The sequence below is a fragment of the Giraffa tippelskirchi genome, chromosome 3 (assembly GCF_054371585.1).
Source record: "Giraffa tippelskirchi isolate mGirTip1 chromosome 3, T2T-mGirTip1v1.2.pri, whole genome shotgun sequence".
In the NCBI taxonomy this organism is placed as follows: Eukaryota; Metazoa; Chordata; class Mammalia; order Artiodactyla; family Giraffidae; genus Giraffa; species Giraffa tippelskirchi.
The window spans coordinates 106,394,037-106,414,292 of NC_137277.1; the positions used below are offsets into that span (position 1 = coordinate 106,394,037).

At 37.4% G+C, this 20,256-nt stretch overlaps 1 long non-coding RNA gene across 1 annotated transcript in view; it reads left to right on the forward strand.

Annotated features, from left to right (window-relative positions):
• Positions 1-17,211, forward strand: part of LOC145541497 (uncharacterized) — a 158,722-nt gene extending 141,511 nt beyond the window's left edge. The window contains exon 2 of the long non-coding RNA XR_014079063.1: positions 13,619-17,211. This is a non-coding gene — a long non-coding RNA (uncharacterized LOC145541497). The remainder of the gene's footprint in view (positions 1-13,618) is intronic.
• Positions 17,212-20,256: the final 3,045 nt, after the last annotated feature.

Genomic DNA, 20,256 nt, shown 5'->3' on the forward strand with positions numbered 1-20,256 from the left:
ACAGTGAATAAACAGATACATTTTAAGGTTAAAACCTTTTCCACCTTATTTTCCATCTTCTGTAGTTAGTATTGGTAAAATAAATGAGAAATTATTAAAAAAAAATTTTGAGGCTGAGTCCACATCTCACATATGGCCCCTGCCCACCATACCCCATCACCGCAGTCGGTGTGGTCTATCCACTGCTCCATGTGAGCAGACAGCATTTGTGATTCTTTGTTTTGGAGGATCTCTCCTGCTCTGCTACCTGCTAGCATCCCATATTCTATCTTGTCCTCGAAACCTTTCTTATATGACCTCTACAGGCTTCACTGAGCTCTCTCTATTCTTCTCTGAATTTTTACAAATGGCAAATTGAGTGGCACAGACTAAATACAATGGGGCTTTCATGCCTCGCTCCATATTAAAGATGTTCTGACTTCTCTACCCCCTTTTGCCTGGAAGAATGTCAGAGGATAATCACCCTCTCTTTCTGTATGCTTGTGTCATGGGTAGAGAGATCCATCCCCTCAGGTATCAACACTATTAATTCTATCAGGGACCTGACTATATCTCATGCTTACTTTGTATCCTCACAATTTTCATGCCCTGCATGGGGTGGAAGCTCTATAAATACTTGCAGATTGACTAATAGGTTAATTCTAGGACATAGCCATGCTTAACCTGAAACCATCATGTGGAACATGCAATCAATTCCAGAATTATAGGGAGAAGTTAACTGACTTATCCTGGAGTACACATATTTCAGGACAGAATATAAAGCTTATCTTCAGATAGTAATAATTCTAGCTAAAATTTATGGAGTGCTAATTAAGCACACATCCAGAGCTATTCTAGACATCTTTACCTGTGAGGTAGGTACAGTTATCATCCCTTTTTTATAGACAAGGAAACTAAAGCACAGCTGTTTATGGTAGAATCAGAATTTGAACCAATGAAACCTGGCTCTGTGCTCAAGTACCACAGGGAGGCCGCTAAAGTCGTTGGAACATCGTAGCTTAGAGCGATCAGAAACAGCACTAAAAAGGTTTCTAAGAAGTCTGCACAAGGTTTTGCTGATAGAATTGGCAATGACTAAGTCAAATGCTAATTTTTACATGTCCCACTTGTGAGAAAGACTGAACAGCACTCTTTTTAAGTGTTGAGAAGCACTTTTAGGATATAGACACAAAACAGTCACAACAATAGTGGCAGTTTCCAAATACAGGGACAATGTAAGATACAGTTTGTTTCTGTTTTTATTAATTAATGGATAAGACACAAGTTTTCTAAATATTACATTAGTTTTTTTGTGAAGACCCATATAGTAAGTATGTTAGGCTTTATGGCCCACAGGGTCTCTGTCATCACTACTCAACCTGACCATTGCAGTGCAAAATCAGCCACGAATGTTATATAAATGAATGGATGTGGCTCTGTTCCAATAAAACCTTATTAACAAAAGTAGGCAGTGCCTTGGGTCTGGTCCATGGCCCTTATTTTCCTGACTCTTGTTTTGCATAAATAATTTCTGTCCTGTCAGGTTACCACTGAGTTTGTCCACATCTTTCAAATTATTCTTTCTGTACCTCTGTTAAGAACCACCTAATAATGGAACTGTTTTTTCGTTTCTCTGGCAAGGCCTTTATTATTCTTCCCATCCATGGATTTTTCAAAGTGTTTCTTCGATACTAAATCAATTTAGGGCTCTAAAAGCAATAGCCAGCTCAATGCTTTGTTCACTGCTTTACATTCATTGACTGTCAGGGACCCGAGGAAGGCACATTTTAGTTTCTTGTAACTGGGATGCTTCAGGTTTGTTTCCAACTTTTAGTTTCCAAATATTGGTGAGGGGGCAGTTAGATATAGTAGCAGACAGGGGATGGAAATGAAAGGAATAAGTGGAGTCGGAAAATATAAAGAGAGGAAACAGATAAGGGAGCAGGAGACTCTGGATTATAAACCAAATAAGTATCTATGGCATTCTTAAGACACAGGCCTGGAAGGACCCTGATGCTGGGAAAGATAGAAGGCAACGAGAAAAGGGGGTGGCAGAGGATGAGATGGTTAGATAGCATCACTGACTCAATTGACATGAATTTGAGCAAACCCCAGGAGATAGTGGAGGACAGAGGAGCCTGGTGTGCTGCAGTCCATGGGATGCAAAGAGTCAGACATGACTTAGTAACTGAACAACAACAGTAAGACTCAGGCTGCTTTAGTATAGAGCAACTCATGAAAGACCATATATCCATGTGACATCCCTGTCTAATAGATACACATACACACATAAATATTGAACTAAGTAGATGTTACTTAGAAGAGTGGAACCAACTACCATTAACTATTGCACAAAACCTATAGAACCAATGCATGGATTTTCTCTTCAAATGCTGCAATTTTAGAATGAAAGTATATAAAGAAATTTTGATTTGTTTGTACTAAATAACTTTTTTTCTGAGTAGAAGTGGTAGAACATTGTTCTTGATCCTGAACAGTTTCTGTAAATGAGACAGTGGTGAATTCTCATTTGATCCTTCTGTTTATGGAGATCAATATGAGAGATGCCATGTCCAGAAATTAGATTAAGCCTGAGGGAAGAAGAAGGGATCTTTTTGAATTGTTGACCAGGCCTTGGTGTCATCAGAAGATGGTGATTAAGGACAACTGGGGCAACTGGCTTAGTGGTATGAAAAGACTTGGCTTTTCTTGCGCTTGGTCTCTGAGTATGAGAATGAATCCATGGGGAATCATATAGTCTGAGAATAAAGTTAGTGTATGTTGTATTTAAGGAGATATTTATTTTCCTTAATATGGATTAAGAGATTGTAATTTTCTGAAAATTCTCTGATAACATATGCTGAGAATAGCTGTGTGTGTGTGTGTGTGTGTGTGTGTGTGCGTGTGTGTGTGTTGATACAGTGCTTCTCTGCTGGAGAACCAGAGAGATGAGAGGGTGACCTGGGTTTGGGTGCCAGCAGACCTAAAGGATTGAAACTACTTCATTTCACCATCCAATATGGTGTTAGTTGTAGCTGAATGTAGGTATAGAACTTTACTATTGTGGGTCGCTTATGGCTTGATGGTAAAGTAAAATACACTGTTGTGGTCAGGCAGTGGGTTTCTCCTAAAAGGGTAGGAATGGATCTGTGATTGAAAGGTTTGAATAAAGTTGGAAGAAAAAGAAAGACAGGGACTAATATGGATGTGTCCACGGGATTCATCTGAGAATGGCTTAACTTTTGTGTTTTGTTGCTGTGTTTTTTCCCATGAATTCTGGAAAAAAACCATATTTAAATAAAGGTTCTAAAGTTGTTTCCTCATGTTGGACTTGATTTTAATTACCCACAACTTGTTTGTAAAATGAATTTCCCCCGAATCTTGTAATGTGGGTGGTGCTTGGAATTAAGAGATGCAGTATTAAAAGGATAACTCGTGGGAGCCTGCACAGCAGTGTGGGTCTGAGGACCCAGGGAAGTGGGGTGTGGGAGGCCTTGGTGGAGCTGAGACCCGCCGGTGTGTAGGAGAAGCCCTGGGGAGAAGCAGCTGCCAGCTGAATGGCGTGGAAACCCATGCAAGATCCCCAAACAATCTTCGCAAGATGAAAACAAATACTGCTTTCAAAAATCAGAGAATCAACAGAAAGGTTCTGTGCTGATTCACTTGGCTCCTATGTCTTACTCCTACAGATTGCCTGAAAATAAAACATTTTAAGAACTCTGATACCGTGAGAAATTTTCAGATGCATCTGGCTATAAACACACAAAATTTATTTTCTTGCATTAGACCTCTCAGCTGTCTTCTGTATTTGCTAAAAACAACCACTTAGGCAGTCTGTCTTCTACTACCTAGTGTGGCAATGTAGTTCCTAGTTAGTTTAGACTGTTGCTGCTGTTGGCATAATGGCATGCAATGACAACGTAAGTATTAGGTTTTCTCCTTTGTACTCAGATGGACAATTTAATGGCTTTGTTACTTGTTCTATTCTTATGCCTTCCATATATCTTTCTTCTGTAACTTTTTGCCTGACTTAAAGGAAAAAGAGCCACTCTTGGGATATAGTACTTTGTTTCTAGGAATAGAACTGAGAAGGTGGGAATGCAGATGGGAGCCCACGAGCTTGATTAAACCCCTCAATTAATATTAATAAGCAAGTGTCACTGGCTTTAAAATCAGACACATTATAGGGTACTAGGCTAGTTGGTTATTTTCCTTAGCCTTGGTTCTCTATCAATAAAAGAAGGGATAATAATAGAACCTTCTTGTTAGGATTGTTGTAAAAAATTGTATGAAAAAGTGTATTAAAAACGTTAGGACAATGTTTGGGTCATAGTAAACACTGAATAAGTGCTCTTTATTCAATGAATATTTCTTGAATTAATATCCAAATATTAAAGCTAATCAACATAACAATTTGAAAGATCCTATCACCATTTCCAATGGGAATAATTTGAATTCTGATTTCCTATTTCTGATGCTAGATAAGAGAAGGGATAGCCTATCCTTTGCTCCCGATTAGCATCAATATGAGTAGATTTTATGTAAATGAGACATCTGCATTCATAGTGACTAGAAGACTGAGTTCTAAATCATGGAGACTGTTTGGCACCTCATTTTCTTGTATTTTAGTGTTGCACTAATGCCTGCAGCCAATGCACCTGAGTCGTCATGTTTGACTGAGCTGAAGTCATTAAACAAATATGTGAACTGTCTCTTTTTAGATTAATGACATATGCATCCACTCTTTACGTTTTGGGCAAATAATAAAAATTTCCTCTGCAGCAATGGGTAATTGTAATTTAAGTGAAATCTCACCATTTAAATATACTTACTTTTCCAAATTGCCAGTTCACTAGTATCAGGGACAAATGGGAAAAGTTGCTGATGCTGGTGTGGCATGAGCTTTTCTTATCAGCATAACCATGTGGTTAAATATGATTCAGTAAATTATTTGCTTGATTTGTTGGGATATTTTCCTTGCCAGGATTGTCTTCTCCACTCTTCTCTCATTTATAATAATCATAACAGCAGCTATACTTATGGACTTGTTCTGTGCTACACATTGTTCTAAGACCTTTACGTGTTTTAACTAAATTTAATCTCACCATCCTTTTCATATGGCAGATACTATTTAATCCTTCTTTCACAGGTGCATATATTAGAGCTCAGCAATGTAAAGCAATGTGTTTAAGGCCACTAAGTGACAGAGCTGAATTTGAAGCCAGGCAATTTGTTCCAGAGTTCATACTCTTAAAAAATATATGTATAGAACTATGCTGCCTCTCCATTTTGTTCAATCTCAAACTTTCTTAAAGGCTCAGCTTATCGTCGCTTCCTCCCAATATGTCTCCCTTTTTCAGTGCACCTCCCCTCCATCAATTCCTATAACGTTATTGTATTTCATTTATTTGTTATTTAAGGATCTCTCCTTATCATTGTTAATTAACTGATTCATATGTATCAGTTATGTGTGTCAGTTTATGTGTACCATCTGTCCTTGAAGATTTGAACTCATGTATCATGCTCAGTCAACGTCAGGTATTGATGGGTGAAGAATACTCACCTTGACAATATCTCTCTACACAGGAAAAGTGCAACACAAGTTTCCCAACTATAAACTGAGGAATAGAAGGGTCAAGGGATACATTCTTTTCACCTATTTGCAGATATATGAGACAGAAAACCAGTCGTAACTGGGAGGGAAACTAAACATTTAGATTCTTGGATGCAGTTCTTTGTTGCCTATGTGTGAACAATCATCTTGAGTCCATATGTTCTGAGAGTTATTTCACCCTGGCCAACATTTTGCTATAGCTCTTTATTTATTAACATTAACAAGAATCATGGGACTAGACCCTCATGCCTCAGATGGAAAGTTTACACCTACTAAGAGAGTCCAGAGCAAGGCAATTAGCACTTACGTTTTTGAATTATATGAATGGGAACCATCTGAGAATTAGAAAGCATGCCAAAGTGGCTGCACAATGGAAATGGAGCTTTCAGAAATGGCCAACTGGATGCTGTGACTGCATAATTGTTTTCAGAAACATTTCTCAGCCAGAACTTCTCAAAACCCAGATCACATGATGCATAACTGCTTGTTCTAGAGCTATCCTTATTCCTTCTGTGGGAGATGGGTTTCAAGATGGGAGATGGAATCTGTGGTTGGCATCTTGGAGTAGGTAAAATCACATATAGGCTTCTCTGGTGCCTCGGTGGTAAAGAATATGTCTGCCAATGCAGGAGATGCAGGTTCCATCCCTGGATCAGAAAGATCCCCTGGAGGAGGCAGTGGCAACCCATTTCAGTATTCTTCCCTGGAGAATTCCATGGACAAAGAAGCCTGGCGGGCTACAGTCCATGGCGTCACAAAAGAGTCAGACAGTTTAGAGTGATTAAACAACAACAAAACCATATAGGCTGACTTCACTAACTGGAGAGCCAAGCATTTGGTGGACTCACCTGACCAGGAGACAAAGAAATCCCCATTGTGAATCTCACTATTTATGGTCACCAGGAAAGAATCGGTATTGACAAGGCGGGTGATGAGGGAAGTTACAGGATTCCCAGTAGAATTCCATTGTTGTTACATTTTAGTTTTCCCCAAGCCGTTGGTGAGAATTATGGCTGCAGTGCTGTGCTATGGACATCACTACAAGTTCAGTATTAGCTTAAAAATGCTTACAGGCAGAAGTAAACAACCAAGGAGCAGCTTCTTTGTTAATACGTACCTGGGAAACCGGTGTGATAAAGAAAGCAGCACAGCAGAGCTGGCTGGATCTCAAGTGGGGAGGACGAGCTGTTCTTTGGATGAATCCAAAAGAGCTATTGATTTTCCAGTGTTTTTTTGGAAGTGCCTGTGTTGCTTTATGTTGTATTTCATTCATTCATAGTTGCTTCTGCTAATAAAGGTCCTCTGGTGGCACTAATTCTTTTCAACGTAGTGAAGTCGTTTAGCAGTGAAATCCTTGGTGTATTCACTAACATGAAGTGCGATCTGTCCTTGCACCTGGTACACACTCAGCTTTCCAGAGTCAGTTGCTATTCATGCCTTTTGTTTAGTCACACAAGGGAACTAGAACAAGAAGTGTAGATTTTCACCTTGGCTTTTATAATGAACATTATAAGCTATACATCTCCTTCAAATGAGCTTGGCAGTCCTAGTTGTTAGGCAACAATGATTTGCAACTGGACATAAGGAAAAGGGACTTTAATTGCTAGTAATTAGTAGTTGACAGAGATTTTTGTTTTCTTTCCACTATGGATTAATCAATCCCCTGAGAAGAATGGGGAATAGGAAAGCAAGGTTTTCGCTTTATAATTCAAGCATTTCAAGTTTAGGGTCAGAGCAGTGACTCATTCTTATTTTATTTTGAGGCTCACAAAGCTTTATGTCACCCTCTCATTTAAAATTTAATATTATTTTATCAAAGCGCTACATGTACATTGTTTAAAACGTCAAATCTTTTACAAAGCTCATAATGAAAAACATCTACCTACTCCACCCCCTCCTTCTTTGATTTCTAGTCTCCAGAGGCAACCTTTTTCAACTTTAAGCTGTTTCTTCTGCTGTTTCACTGACATATTTCTAAATAAGTTGTGTGCAACCTTATTTCTTGAATTTTTTTTCACTTTTTTTGGAAGGTAAAAATTTAGTGCTTTTAAAACCACTTCCCACATCCTCAGGGTACACCCCGCCTCTTCATCCTCTCTTATTACTGTGTGATCACTTTTGATTACATCGGTAGTCACCAATTATACTGTTGGTACTATAGAAATATTATTCACAGCTGTGAAGCATGGCAAGTTATGGTAACTTTTTCTGTATTTTTAAAAGCTTAGGTTTTCCTGGAGTATTGGCTTTCTCTGTCTCATTCTTTGTCTCTTCTTTTCTTTTATCTTTTCTTAAGACTCAGTGTAGTTTAGCAAAAATGAGTAGTAACTCATTCTTGAATCATCTGCTAAAAGTGTAATTCTCCTCCCCCAAACACAGGAAAGTATTTGGTAATCTGTCATGTCCTTTTTTGTGGCGGTAGGTGGAGAGCTGAAAGCACAGCATTCTGGGATGCTTTCTTCTGTTCTGATCTGGTCTGAGTACTTACAAGGCTTGGGACACCACTGCCATTGCATGACTCCTCTTCCCAGCCCTTAGGAAGGTTTTCTTTGCCTTGCTTCTGTGATGGATCCCCTGTTTCCTGGATCTCTTTCTTGGTTTTCTCCAGTATTTTAGTTGAGGACGTTATTTGGAACTTACATGTCTGCTTGTAATTTTGTTTTGTTACCACAAATGTTTTCTGGTTTTGTCAGGTTTAAGACGGAGAAGGCAATGGCACCCCACTCCAGTACTCTTGCCTGGAAAATCCCATGGACGGAGAAGCCTGGTAGGCTACAGTCCATGGGGTCGCTAAGAGTCAGACACAACTGAGCGACTTCACTTTCACTTTTCCCTTTCATGCACTGGAGAAGGAAATGGCAATCCACTCCAGTGTTCTTGCCTGGAGAATCCCAGGGATGGCAGAGCCTGGTGGGCTGCCGTCTATGGGGTCGCACAGAGTCGGACACGACTGAAGCGACTTAGCAGCAGCAGCAGCAGCAGATGTCTAAGATGGAAGTCAGGTTTCTGCAGAATATGTGAAAGCACTGCTCCTAATTTTGGGACTTCTAGTATTGCTCTTGAAAAATCCGATGTCTTAGTGATTCTTGATCCTTCAAATCTGAACTTTTTGTTTTTTTAATTCTTTCTGAAAATTATTGAATCTTTTCTTTTGCTCCTGGTGATCTCAACTTTTTTTTTAACATGATGTGCCTTATAATTTTTTTTCCATTCCTTTAATTACACTTTTAATATGGGAACTCCTGCCTCTTAATTTGAGGAAATTTTCTTGAAAAAAAATGTAAATAATTCCCTTCCGTTTTATCTATTTTATTTTCTTCTAAAACTCTTATTCTGATGTTGTATCTTTTGGACTTATCCTAATCTTTTCCCTCTTATATTTCATCTATTTTTACTTTAGAAAGATTTACTTACTTTTATCCTCAAATCCTTTTGTTGAAAATTCAATTTTTGTTATTGTCATTTTAATTTTCAAACACATTTTTGATTTTGCTTTCTTTTCTTGTTTCATGAATATACTGTCTTTCTTCTCTTTCTAAATATAGCCCTGTATTGTCTCTCTTTCTTTTAAGACAGTTTCCGTTTGTTTGTTACTTTGGTCTCTGCCTTTCACATTAGGAATCTTCCTCTAGTAGCTGGTGACACTGGACTGTCCATTTACTTTTACCACTTACCCTATAATGTTTGAAAATTTGAATAGTTTAGTGCAATTTCACTTTTTCTTGTCTTTTGAATGATTGTTGTCATGTTGTGTAAATGTTTTACATACATGTAAAATCATGCAAAAACACTACAACCATTGTTTTGTATAGTCAGATTTGTTTGTTTTTATATTTATTTAAATCTTACCTTTCCTAGTGGTCTTCATTTCTTTCTTTATGTCTTTGCTTCTGGACTCATTTTCCTTTTGCCTAAAGAATTTCCTTTAGTATTTCTTTTAGTTCAGGTGTCCTGGTGATACATTCTCAGAGCTTTTGTTTCCTGGAAAAGTATTTATTAATCTTTCATCTTGACTTCTGAAGTGTATATTCACCTAGTAAAATATTGTAGGTTGGCAGTGATTATCTTTCACATTTGAAGATGTCATTTCATTGTCTTCTGTCTTCTGATATTTCTGTGGAGAAGGCAGCTCTCAGTTTTATTTTTGCTCCTTAGAAAATAATGCTACTTTTAAGACCTTTCCCCAGCAGTTTTACTATATGTGCCTAGGGAAGGTTTTCTTTTCACATATTGAATTGTACTTGGGGTTTATTATACTTCTTGAATTTGTAGGTTAATGTTTTTCATCAGTTTTAGAAATTCTCAGCCATTTGCCTTGAAAATAGTGCTTCTGTTTAATTCATTAAAAAAAAAGCATGTGTTCTTCCCTACCTGTCCCAGCTTTATTGAGTACAGTTGATATATAACTTTAAGGTATACAAAGTGATGATTTAATATACATTATATTGATATATATCTTTCATATTGCAACATGATTACCACAGGAAGTTGTTAACACATTTATCACCTCACATAGTTGCCTTTTTTAACTTTTTTTGTTGTTGTGAGAACTATTAGGATTTATTCTGCTAGCACTGTTTCAACATGCAACACAGTGTTGTTAACCATAATCATCATGCTGTATTTATATTCTTAGAATTTATTCATGTTATAACTGGAAGTCTGTACTCTTTAACCACCTTTACCCATATCTACCACTCCCTGCCACTGGCATCCACCAATCTACTCTCTGTTTCTGTAAATTCAGCTTCTTAGATTTCACATGTAAGTGAGATAATACCCTATTTGTATTTCTCTGTGTATACACCACATTTTCTTTTTTATCTATTGGCAGACCTTAGGTTGTTTTCATGTCCTGGCTGTTGTAAATAGTACTGCAATGAACATGGAAGTATAGATATCTCTTTGAGATGGTGATTTTATTTCCTCTTAATATATATCTATCAATAGCAGTGAAATAGCTGAATCATATGGCAGTTCTATTTTTAATTTTTTTGAGGAATCTCCGTACTGTTTCCCATAGTGGCTGCACCAATTCCCATTCTCTACCAATAGGACACAAGAGTTCCCTTTTCTCCACATCCTGCCAGCACTTTTTCATGGTCTTTTTGAAAATAACCATTCTAACCGTAGTGAGGTGATACCATCGTGGTTTTGATTTGTATTGCCCTGATAATTAGTGACGTTGAGTACCTTTTTGTGTACCCGAGGGCCACGATTTAGAAAAATTTAGAAAAATTTTGTATCTCTCACTTGGCCTCTGAAACTCTGGTTACACATATATTGCTTGACTATAACCTACATGTTACAGAGATAGCTGCATGGCTGAACAAGGTGTGTGTGTGTATGATCTGGGGCATACTTTTTATAAAGACATGTACAAGTTTATACAGACCTACCCTTCTGTATTCTGCCTTACTTGATTCCCCACCTCAAGTCCTACCTTCCTGGTATCTTTAATTCCTGAGCTTTTCTGGGGTTCTGAAGTATCAGTTAGCTGCTCCTGGGCCTTACACTATGCTGACTTAACTCTGGGCTTACTTCTCTTTGCCAAGTCAGTTACTATTTATCCATCTGTTTCCCAGTGACAAATTTTTTGGTCCTTGGGTATTTTTAAAAAATCCATCTTTTTATTGTTATTTTATTGGATTTTAGGAGGGCATAGAAATAATAAATTATTTAACCACAAATCCCACTGTTAATTTCTTTTCTAAAAAATTGGCATTGTACTGTTAATACTACTTCTTACATAAATGGTGCTTGACTATCAGAGATGATATTGACCAAACTTTTAGTCAAAGTTAGAAGTGTAATGGGTGGGACACTTTTTCCCTTTAGTCTTATCTCTCATTTCTTGTATTTTACCATCTCTCACAAACTGCATTGTTGAAGCACTTGCTTTTCAATGAGACTCGAGGCATTGCCTGACTTTGCTTGAGAGTCTGCCTCAAGAAATACAGAGAGATTATATAATGAGGATATAACATTCTTCATAATAGAATTATTTCTTATTAAGATATTTTATCCTGTTTCATAGGCCCACACAGTCATTTTTAAAAATAGACTTCTAGAGAATATGCTATAATGTGGCTTTCCAAGTATGTACATGTGTTCTGGGAGTATACAAAGGTTATTGGTGTAATGTGAGAGTTGATATTCAGAAATTAGTACTTCATTTCAGTGAAACTGTTTGCCCTAAAAGACTCAGTTCACTTTTTCTATACACAAATAGTTGTTGAGTTCTTGCTTTGTGCAAAGCTCTGTCTTAGGTGATAAGGATATAGCAGTGATTTTTTTCTCTTCCTTAAAAAAGTATTTTTTAAATTCAAGTATAACTGATGTACAATATTATATGTTACAGATGTACAGTATTTTGATTCACAATTTTACTTCATTTATAGTTATTATAAAATATTGATTATATTCCCTGTGTTGTACAGTATATCCTTGTGACTTATTTGATACAGAGTATTTTGTACCTCTTAATCCCCTATCACTATATTGTCCCCACTTCCTCCTCCCACTATTAACCACTATTTTGTTCTCTATATCTGTGAGTCTAACAGTAATTTTTTAAAATCGTTTTTTAATTGATATATAATTGACATAATATTATATTAGTTTCAGGTGTACAACATAATGATTTAATATTTGTATATAGTATAAATGATCAACACAGTGAGTCTGGTTAACATCCATCACTACACATAGTTACAAAATGTATTTTGATCAGAATTTTTAATATCTACTCTCTTAGAACCTTTAAGTATAAAATCCAGTATTACTAACTGTAGATACCATACTGTTTGTAATATCCACAGGACTTGTTTATTTTATGTCTGGAAGCTTGTACCTTTTGATTCCCTTCACTCATCTTGCACATTCCCTCCTCTACCACCTTTGGAAGCCAGAGTCTGTCTTCTGTATCTGAGTTGTTTTCCCTGCTTCACATGTAAGTAAGATCATATGGTATCTGTCTTTCTCTGTCTTACTTATTTCCTTTAGCATAATACCCTCAAGTTCCATTCATGTTGTTGCAAATGGCAAAATTTCCTTCTTTTTACGGCTAAATAATATAGATCCCACATTTTCTTTATCCACTCATCCATAAATGGCAATATAGCAGTGCATTTGTTTAACACAACCCTTCTCTTTGAAGAGCCTTGCATTCTGCTGAAGGATATGGCAATAAGCTAATAAATATGTATTATAATATTAATATAATTATAATATAGTAATATAATGTATGTGTCATTAAGAAAAATAAAGTGGACTAAAAAAATAGAGAGCAGGGGGATACTGTTTTAGATAGGATGGTCAGAGTAAACTTTTTGAGAAATGACTGAGTTCTGAACAAGCTGAAGGTGGACCTTGTGTATATCCAGCAAGGAAAGTAGAAACAAAAATAAAGTCAGTCATCTAGGTGACTGGTTGACACTGTGCAAAATAACTTGGATGTTTAGATTTAGGAAAATCTCTCCTCACTTTGTTTTACTTGGTAATCCAGATCCCTGTTCATCTAGAACGATTCTTTAAAATGTATATAGTAAGTAGGCCAGTTATACTGAGATAAGTGATAGCATTTCAATTTGGGATGTATTTATTGTATCTAAATCCATTGAGGACTAAGATAGAATATTTATTTGTGGTAAGCCAAATTCAGGTTCTCCTTACCATTTCATCTATATGAAGATGTTTATTAGATTCACTAGGAACTATCTTCAGAGTTGGTTTTAGAAACATACTGTCTCTAGGTGTAAAGAATGGGTCAGTTTTCTGGATTTCTGTAAACCTGCAGAAGACACTGAAGTGCAGTCACAAAGAGCCTGTCACGCTGTCTTTCCTAGCTGTGCTGTGCTTACTCGCTCAGTCGTGTCTGACTCTTTGTGACCCCATGGACCGTAGCCCTCCAGGTTCCTCTGCCCATGGGGATGCTCCAGGCAAAAATACTGGAGTGGGTTGCCATGCCCTCCTCCAGGGGATCTTCCCAACCCCGAGATTGAACCCAGGTCTCCCGCATTGCAGGTGGATTCTTTACCGTCTGAGCCATGAAGCTCATGGAAATATGCCTGTTCTCCTGGCCCAGCTGCTGCAGGAGTCAATGTACCAGGAGAAGCAGCTTCTCCTCCAGTGGTTGGGAGAGTGATCCTGCTCAGTGAGCTCCGTCTGCAAGATACTTGTCTTCTTTTCTGAAGTAAGGATAGAGGCAGGTAAGAGAGACCACCTTCCCAGCAGGTCTCCTGTTGTCCCTGATGTCTGGCAAGTACCTTGATGTCCCTGGCAATATCTGATGTCCCTGGCAAGTATGTTCAACTTTCTCATTCTTTTTGAAACCAAGCTATTTGCACTCCAAGGAAGTTGGGGTCCTCAAGAATGTCAAGGCTGATTGTGGTCTGAAATCCAATGTTTTTCTTACTATTCAAAAGCTCTGTCTTTGAGAGCTTATTTGCCAGTAAGTAAACTGGGGGGCTTCCCAGGTGGTACTAGTGGTAAAGAACCTGCTGCCAGTGCAGGAGACATAAGAGACTCAGGTTCTTGGGTCAGGAAGATCCCTTAGAGTAGGGCATGGCAATTCACTCCAGTATTCTTGCCTGGAGAATCCCGTGGACAGAGGAGCTGGTAAGCTACAGTCCATAGGGTCACAAAGAGTCAGACATGACTGAAGCAACTTAGCACACATGCATGCAAACTGTCTGGGAGAACTTGTAATGATAACCTGAAATATTATCAACTCTGTATCTAAAATTGTCCTGCTTTGAAAATGTGTTTGTTTTGGCTGTTGTTAAAATAATTTAATGTAGCAAGTTGATACTTTTAAGTGAAACATTTTTTTGTTTTATTTTTTTAAACTAAGCAAATATTTTGGTAGCTCTGTAATTAATTATATTGCAATATACTCAACTGATACTCAGGAAATAGTCATGAACAGAATATAAACATATTCAATGTGTTAACTAAAGTAGTTAGTTCTTCAAACATGAAAACATTGAAAATTTGTTTTAAAAATAGTTTAATGACTTATCCATATTTTACCTCTGTAAGTTTAGAATTTAATTAGTAAAGTATGTATTCATAAATTATGTTATATACATGGCTCAAGTTCTAAGTAAAGGAAAGAAATATTCTCTATGTAATATACTAACCAAAAAGACCATCCTGTAACCGTTGATAGTCTTTTTCCTGGGGGTCTACCCTATTCTATCGGTCCCCAAGAACTGTTAATCAATCATGTGCTATATATTTTGGGCCATTTGCAGTAATGTATTTTATATGTAAAATCCACATGTAAAATATTAGTAGGCAGAACAAAGTATGGATTTTTGTATCAGTCAGTTATGTGGCTCAAATTTGTCCTAAGGTTTAGCATGTGTTGTCATAGAGTTAATTGGTTGCCTAAGGCTTAAACTCAATTTTCACCTAATTACTAGGTGTAGAACCATATAGAAGCTGCTGGAAACTTTAATTGCATTATTATTCTCAGGTATGACAAAGTTCCTCCTCTGTCCTAAAGAATATTCTTTGCTCACTTGTATGTGTATAGGGGATAACCTAGAATTCAGCCTCACAATCTTATGTGTAGAAATTATGGGCTTCTCCCTGCATCAAGGATCACTGAGTTGCTGCTGATAACCCATGGAAACTCTGCCAAGTCTATCTACGTGCATGCATTTGTGTGCGTCTGTGTGTATGTTTGTGCGTGTGTGCATGCATGCCTGCACATGTGTGTTGTCTCCATTGGAAAGTCCAACAGCAAGTCTCAGGAGCATTTGCGATCCTTTTCCTGAGATTCTTCTTTGTGTTTACTTTTTCCCATGTCAAATACACAACTGATTATAATGGAGGTATGGCATGAATCTCAATGTTGTAACTTTGTTGTTCGCTTGTAAGACCGAAGGGAAGGGCTTATGGACTTTCTGCTTCAAGGTATAAATGCTCTCTCCTGATCCCTCCTCTCTGCTTTTTCTCCTTTAGTTTCAAAGCAGCCACTCATGTCCCTTGGTCAGGTGCCCATAGGACTCCTTTGGGAAACTTCACTCTTTTCACTAGAGGAAGAAATAACTATCTCAACACATACCTTTGATTCTTTCTTGGGTCTTATATCCCCCAGGGCGTTATACTTGTCTGAGTGTTAGTGGAGACTCGCCTCTGCTCATCAACAGTAGCTTGGTTCAGATACCATGACTGAGAATGAATGTGGGTGCCCAGTTCTTATTTTGTCTACCCAGTAGTGTGAGCTGTGGCTTATTCCCTCACTGCTTTCCTAAGAAAGAAGCACACTGGACTAAATAGAGAATTATTTTTTCTAATCACACATGGAATGCCTCCCTCGCCCCCGCCAATTATGTTTCCTGTTACATAATTTTGTGCCCCTCTAAAATAATCAGCCCCTACATTTCTGTGCAAATCAGCAATTTATTTGGCATATCCCTGAATTGGTTCTCATATCCATGGATTATTTCTCCTCCATAGAATGTACATTTTATAAGGGCAGGGCTGTTAGTTTTGTTATCTGTTCTACTGCAGTCTCTGAAACAGTACCTAGCACAAATAAACATTTAATACGTATTTGTTGAATAAATGAATATTGTAAGGGTTACACACTACCTACAAATTGTTACTTTTTTGCTGTAAAGAATTGGGATGTGTCTCTAGAGAATGTCAACTTGTATTAATTTCTATTTTATTATGAATTTTACCCAAAATCTGAAAGTAGGGAAGTTTCTAATTCACCCCTTCCTCTCCAACACTGATACTCATCAGGGATGACTAAGGTAAAGGAAACTGAAGGATGGAGGATATACAGAGTTTGTGCTCGTGAGGGGAAGCTGGTAAGTTTGTAGTGCTAGACCAAGGACTCTAGACTTGGACCTTCTTCAAACTGATGTGGCTTAAAGGGACTATAATTTGGGAGTTTGGTGTGTGGACATAAGATTTATCTCTTAAAGCTAAAAAATAAATTTAAAAGTAGGTATCAGGAGTAAACATTATACATGTAACTTTTTTCAAATTAAAGTTTGCAGCACACTCAAGGATGTTAAACATCTAATTTTTTTTAGAACAAGCATGTTTTGAATAGAGTAGATAAGGAATAAAGAAGACAACAGCTCTGACTTATAGAAGCTACAACAAGGGCCAGTCATGCTTTGCAGTAAGTGGCTTTCATGCTGGCTGTTTAAATTGTGTTGTGCTGGGGGAAGGCCAGAGGAAATGTGAATATGACACAAATAAAGAATGGAATGAAAGCAAGATCCATTCTGCTAAAAATATCAGCACGGTGCTTCAAACTGAGAGGAGAAGAGAAGACTGGGTTAATGTTCTTTCTAGATAATAAATATTGTGGCATAAGGCAGTAAGAGAGGGAAAGTCATTGTGAAAGACTAAAAAGAAAATTGCTAAAAATCTCTAAGTCAGTAATTGATCTTAATGGAATTTAATTATTTTATTACCGTAATCAGTCACCTCTTATCTTGCCTTAGGTTCCACTCCACTTTGAGAGCTATTAGCTCCTATTACCTAGCTGTGGTCAGGAAGAAATTGCTTGATAACAAGTTTTAATTCTTGTTGCAGGGTAACTTTGGCAAACTCATTTGTCTGTGTTAATAATACTGGAAGAAAAATAGTTATAAAATGAGTTGGGGTGGGAGAGATGGGTGGATGTGTATATGACTGTGTTTATTTTTACTTCTAAGACCCAGTGTGAATTCTCTGAAGTCACAACTCATGTTGATTTATTTTGTGTTCCAAGTGTCACCCATGTTGTTGAGTCACTGAGTCATGTCTGACTCTTTGTGATACCATGGACTGTAGCACACCAGGCTCCCCTGCCCTTCACTATCTCCCGGAGTTTGCACAAATTCATGTCCACTAGGTTGGTGATGCTATCTAACTATCTCATCCTCTGCCACCCCCTTCTCGTTTTGCCTTCAATGTTCCCAGCATCAGGGTCTTTTCCAATGAGTCAACTCTGCATCAGGTGACCAAAGTATTGGAGCTTCAGCATCAGCCCTTGCAATGAATATTCAGGTCACCCATAGTACCTGTTTTAAAGTAAGAACCTGATAAATACTTTTGAAATGTAATGAAAATAACTAATATAGGGAGGAATAAATTGGGAGATTGGGATTGCCATATACACACTACTATATATAAAATAGAGAACTAATAAGGACCTACTGTGTAGCACAGGGAGCTCTACTCAGTACCCTGTAATGACCTATATGGGAATAGAATCTAAAAAAAGAGTGGATGTATGTATATGTATAACTGATTCACTTTGCTGTACACGTGAAACTAACAGCATTGTAAATCAACTGTACTCCAATAAAAATGTAAATGTTAACTAATATGCATTTAATTCTTCATACTACTGTTGTTTCTCAGACATGGAGATGATTTATATACTGTCACAGGTCAAATAACTCTTGTAATTGATTCTTTATCCACAGATATAAATATATAAAAAACTTTGGTTCTGGGAAATTATTAAAAATTTTTTGTTTTTTTAGAAATTATTTAATGATAAAATTTTAGACTTGAGAGAAGATGGTGTTAACACTGAGGACATATTAATAATATTGTGACCATTTTATTCATAATTTCAGTATTCAACAAGGCTATGCAGTTTTTCCTAATTAATTGGATAATTCTGAACAGCCTGTTATTCCCTTCTCTATTTTTCTTGCAGAAGCTATATATTTGATTTTGTAATATAGCTTTTATTTTGACATATATTCAGACTCAGAAAGAGCTGTAAAAATAATACACAGAATTTTCAGTGTATCCATCACCCAGCTTCCCCTCATGATAATATATAATTACAGTGCATTGTCAAAATTGGGAAGTTGGTACAATATTATTCAAGTACAGAACTTAGTTAGATCTCATCAGTTTTTAAGTGTACTCTGTGTGTGCATCATGTATGTGTGCATACGTATGTGTGTGTGTGTGTAGTTCTATAAAGTTGTACCACATGTGTAGATCCTGTAGAACTAACACCACGATTAGGATACAGAACTGTTCCATCACCATGAAGAAACTCCTTGTGCTTTCCCATAAAAGTCACATCCTTCCTCCAAACCTAACTCTTACAACTACTAATCTGTTCTCTACCACTATAATTTTGTCACTTAGAGATTGCTCTACAAAGGAAATCATGTGGTATATAACTCTTTGAGACTGATTTTTTTTTTAATTTGGTAAGATGTCCTTTAAATCTATCCAAGTTGTTGAATTAACAGTATTTTATGCCTATTTATTGCTTGGTGGAATTCCACATATGTTTGATTTTTTTATAACAAACCTTTAAACCCACATCCAAAGCATCCTATATGCTGAAACTAAGGATCTCCCAGGAATTATGATCATCTTAGGGAATATTATGAAGGTTTCCAAAGCCAGAGAAAGATATGAGAAATCACCTTCTTCCTGCTCTTACAAACTAATACCATTCAATACAGCCCTCATTTGTTTTATTATTATTATTTGTTTTATGCTGTGACAATTTAGGGTTTCCCAGTGCTTCCTTGGTTACTTGGGCACTGGTGATTTCTTTGGCTGTCCATATTTCCTAAACTTCAATTCTTTCTAACTTGTTTTTCAGATCCCACTTTTAGCAGTAGCTCTCAGCTTGAGTAGCCTAAGCTTTTCCTCCAAAGATTCAAGCAGCTTGGGAACATACGTTGACCCATGGGGCAGGCCTGCCAAGCCTCTGTGTGAATGACTGAAAATTCTCCTAGGAAAGAGTCAAGTTTATTAAGGCTCAGGGCCAAGGCCTACAGGAAAATGCACTTCTGAGAGCACCATTATCTATCACTGAAAATTTCTAAGGGGGTTTCAAATAAAAGACTTTTGAAAAACTCAATGAGCTCTTTCTCTTAATCTTTGAGGGATGTAGAGTGCAGGACATAATGGCGATGTGCCAGAAGCTCTACACTAGTAGGCAGTGGTGATTAGGGCAGATTTGGCAACAGAGGTGAGTTCCCTGGTGTCAGTAGCAATGTCAGTCCAAGGCAGGCATCTCCTCTGGGACGCTTGACCTTGTTACTGGGTTCCTTAGCATTGCCATCAGCACCTCTGTACTTTGGCAGCTTGGGCAGACCTCCACCAGCTTGGCAGAGCAGCAGTGCCTCCTGCAGTCACTGGCAACAAGGGCTCTACTTTCAGCATCAGTGATGAGAGGTGGTGTGTATGTGTGTTTGTGAGTGTGTGTGCCTTCAATCTCTGGAGGTATCCTCCTGCAGAACTATCAGACCTCTGAAACTGTTTCCTATGTTGATTTTGTAGAAGAAAAGTAAAGTTTGAGACTTGACGTCTCTAGGAAACGAAGAATTTTGAAATTCAAATCTTCTACTGGGTCTTATTGTGGTAACAGATGAACATCAATAGAAAGATGCTTTTGTAGAGGGCTTGATTGTTACTCAGGTATGAAAATAATATTTTTCTATGGTATGAATTATGTATACATAGAGTATTTTCTAAGAATGAAAATAAAAGGAATACAAAGGGCACATGTGCCTTCAAATAATGTAAAATACTGATATTGAGTAGCTGTGTAGAAGTGGATAGAGAAGTGTTTCTTTCCTTAGTGTTGTTTGAAACTCTGTTCTCCTAAGGATTACTTTATATCTGGGAGGTGTGTGTGTGTTTGTGTGTGTTCCTGTTGT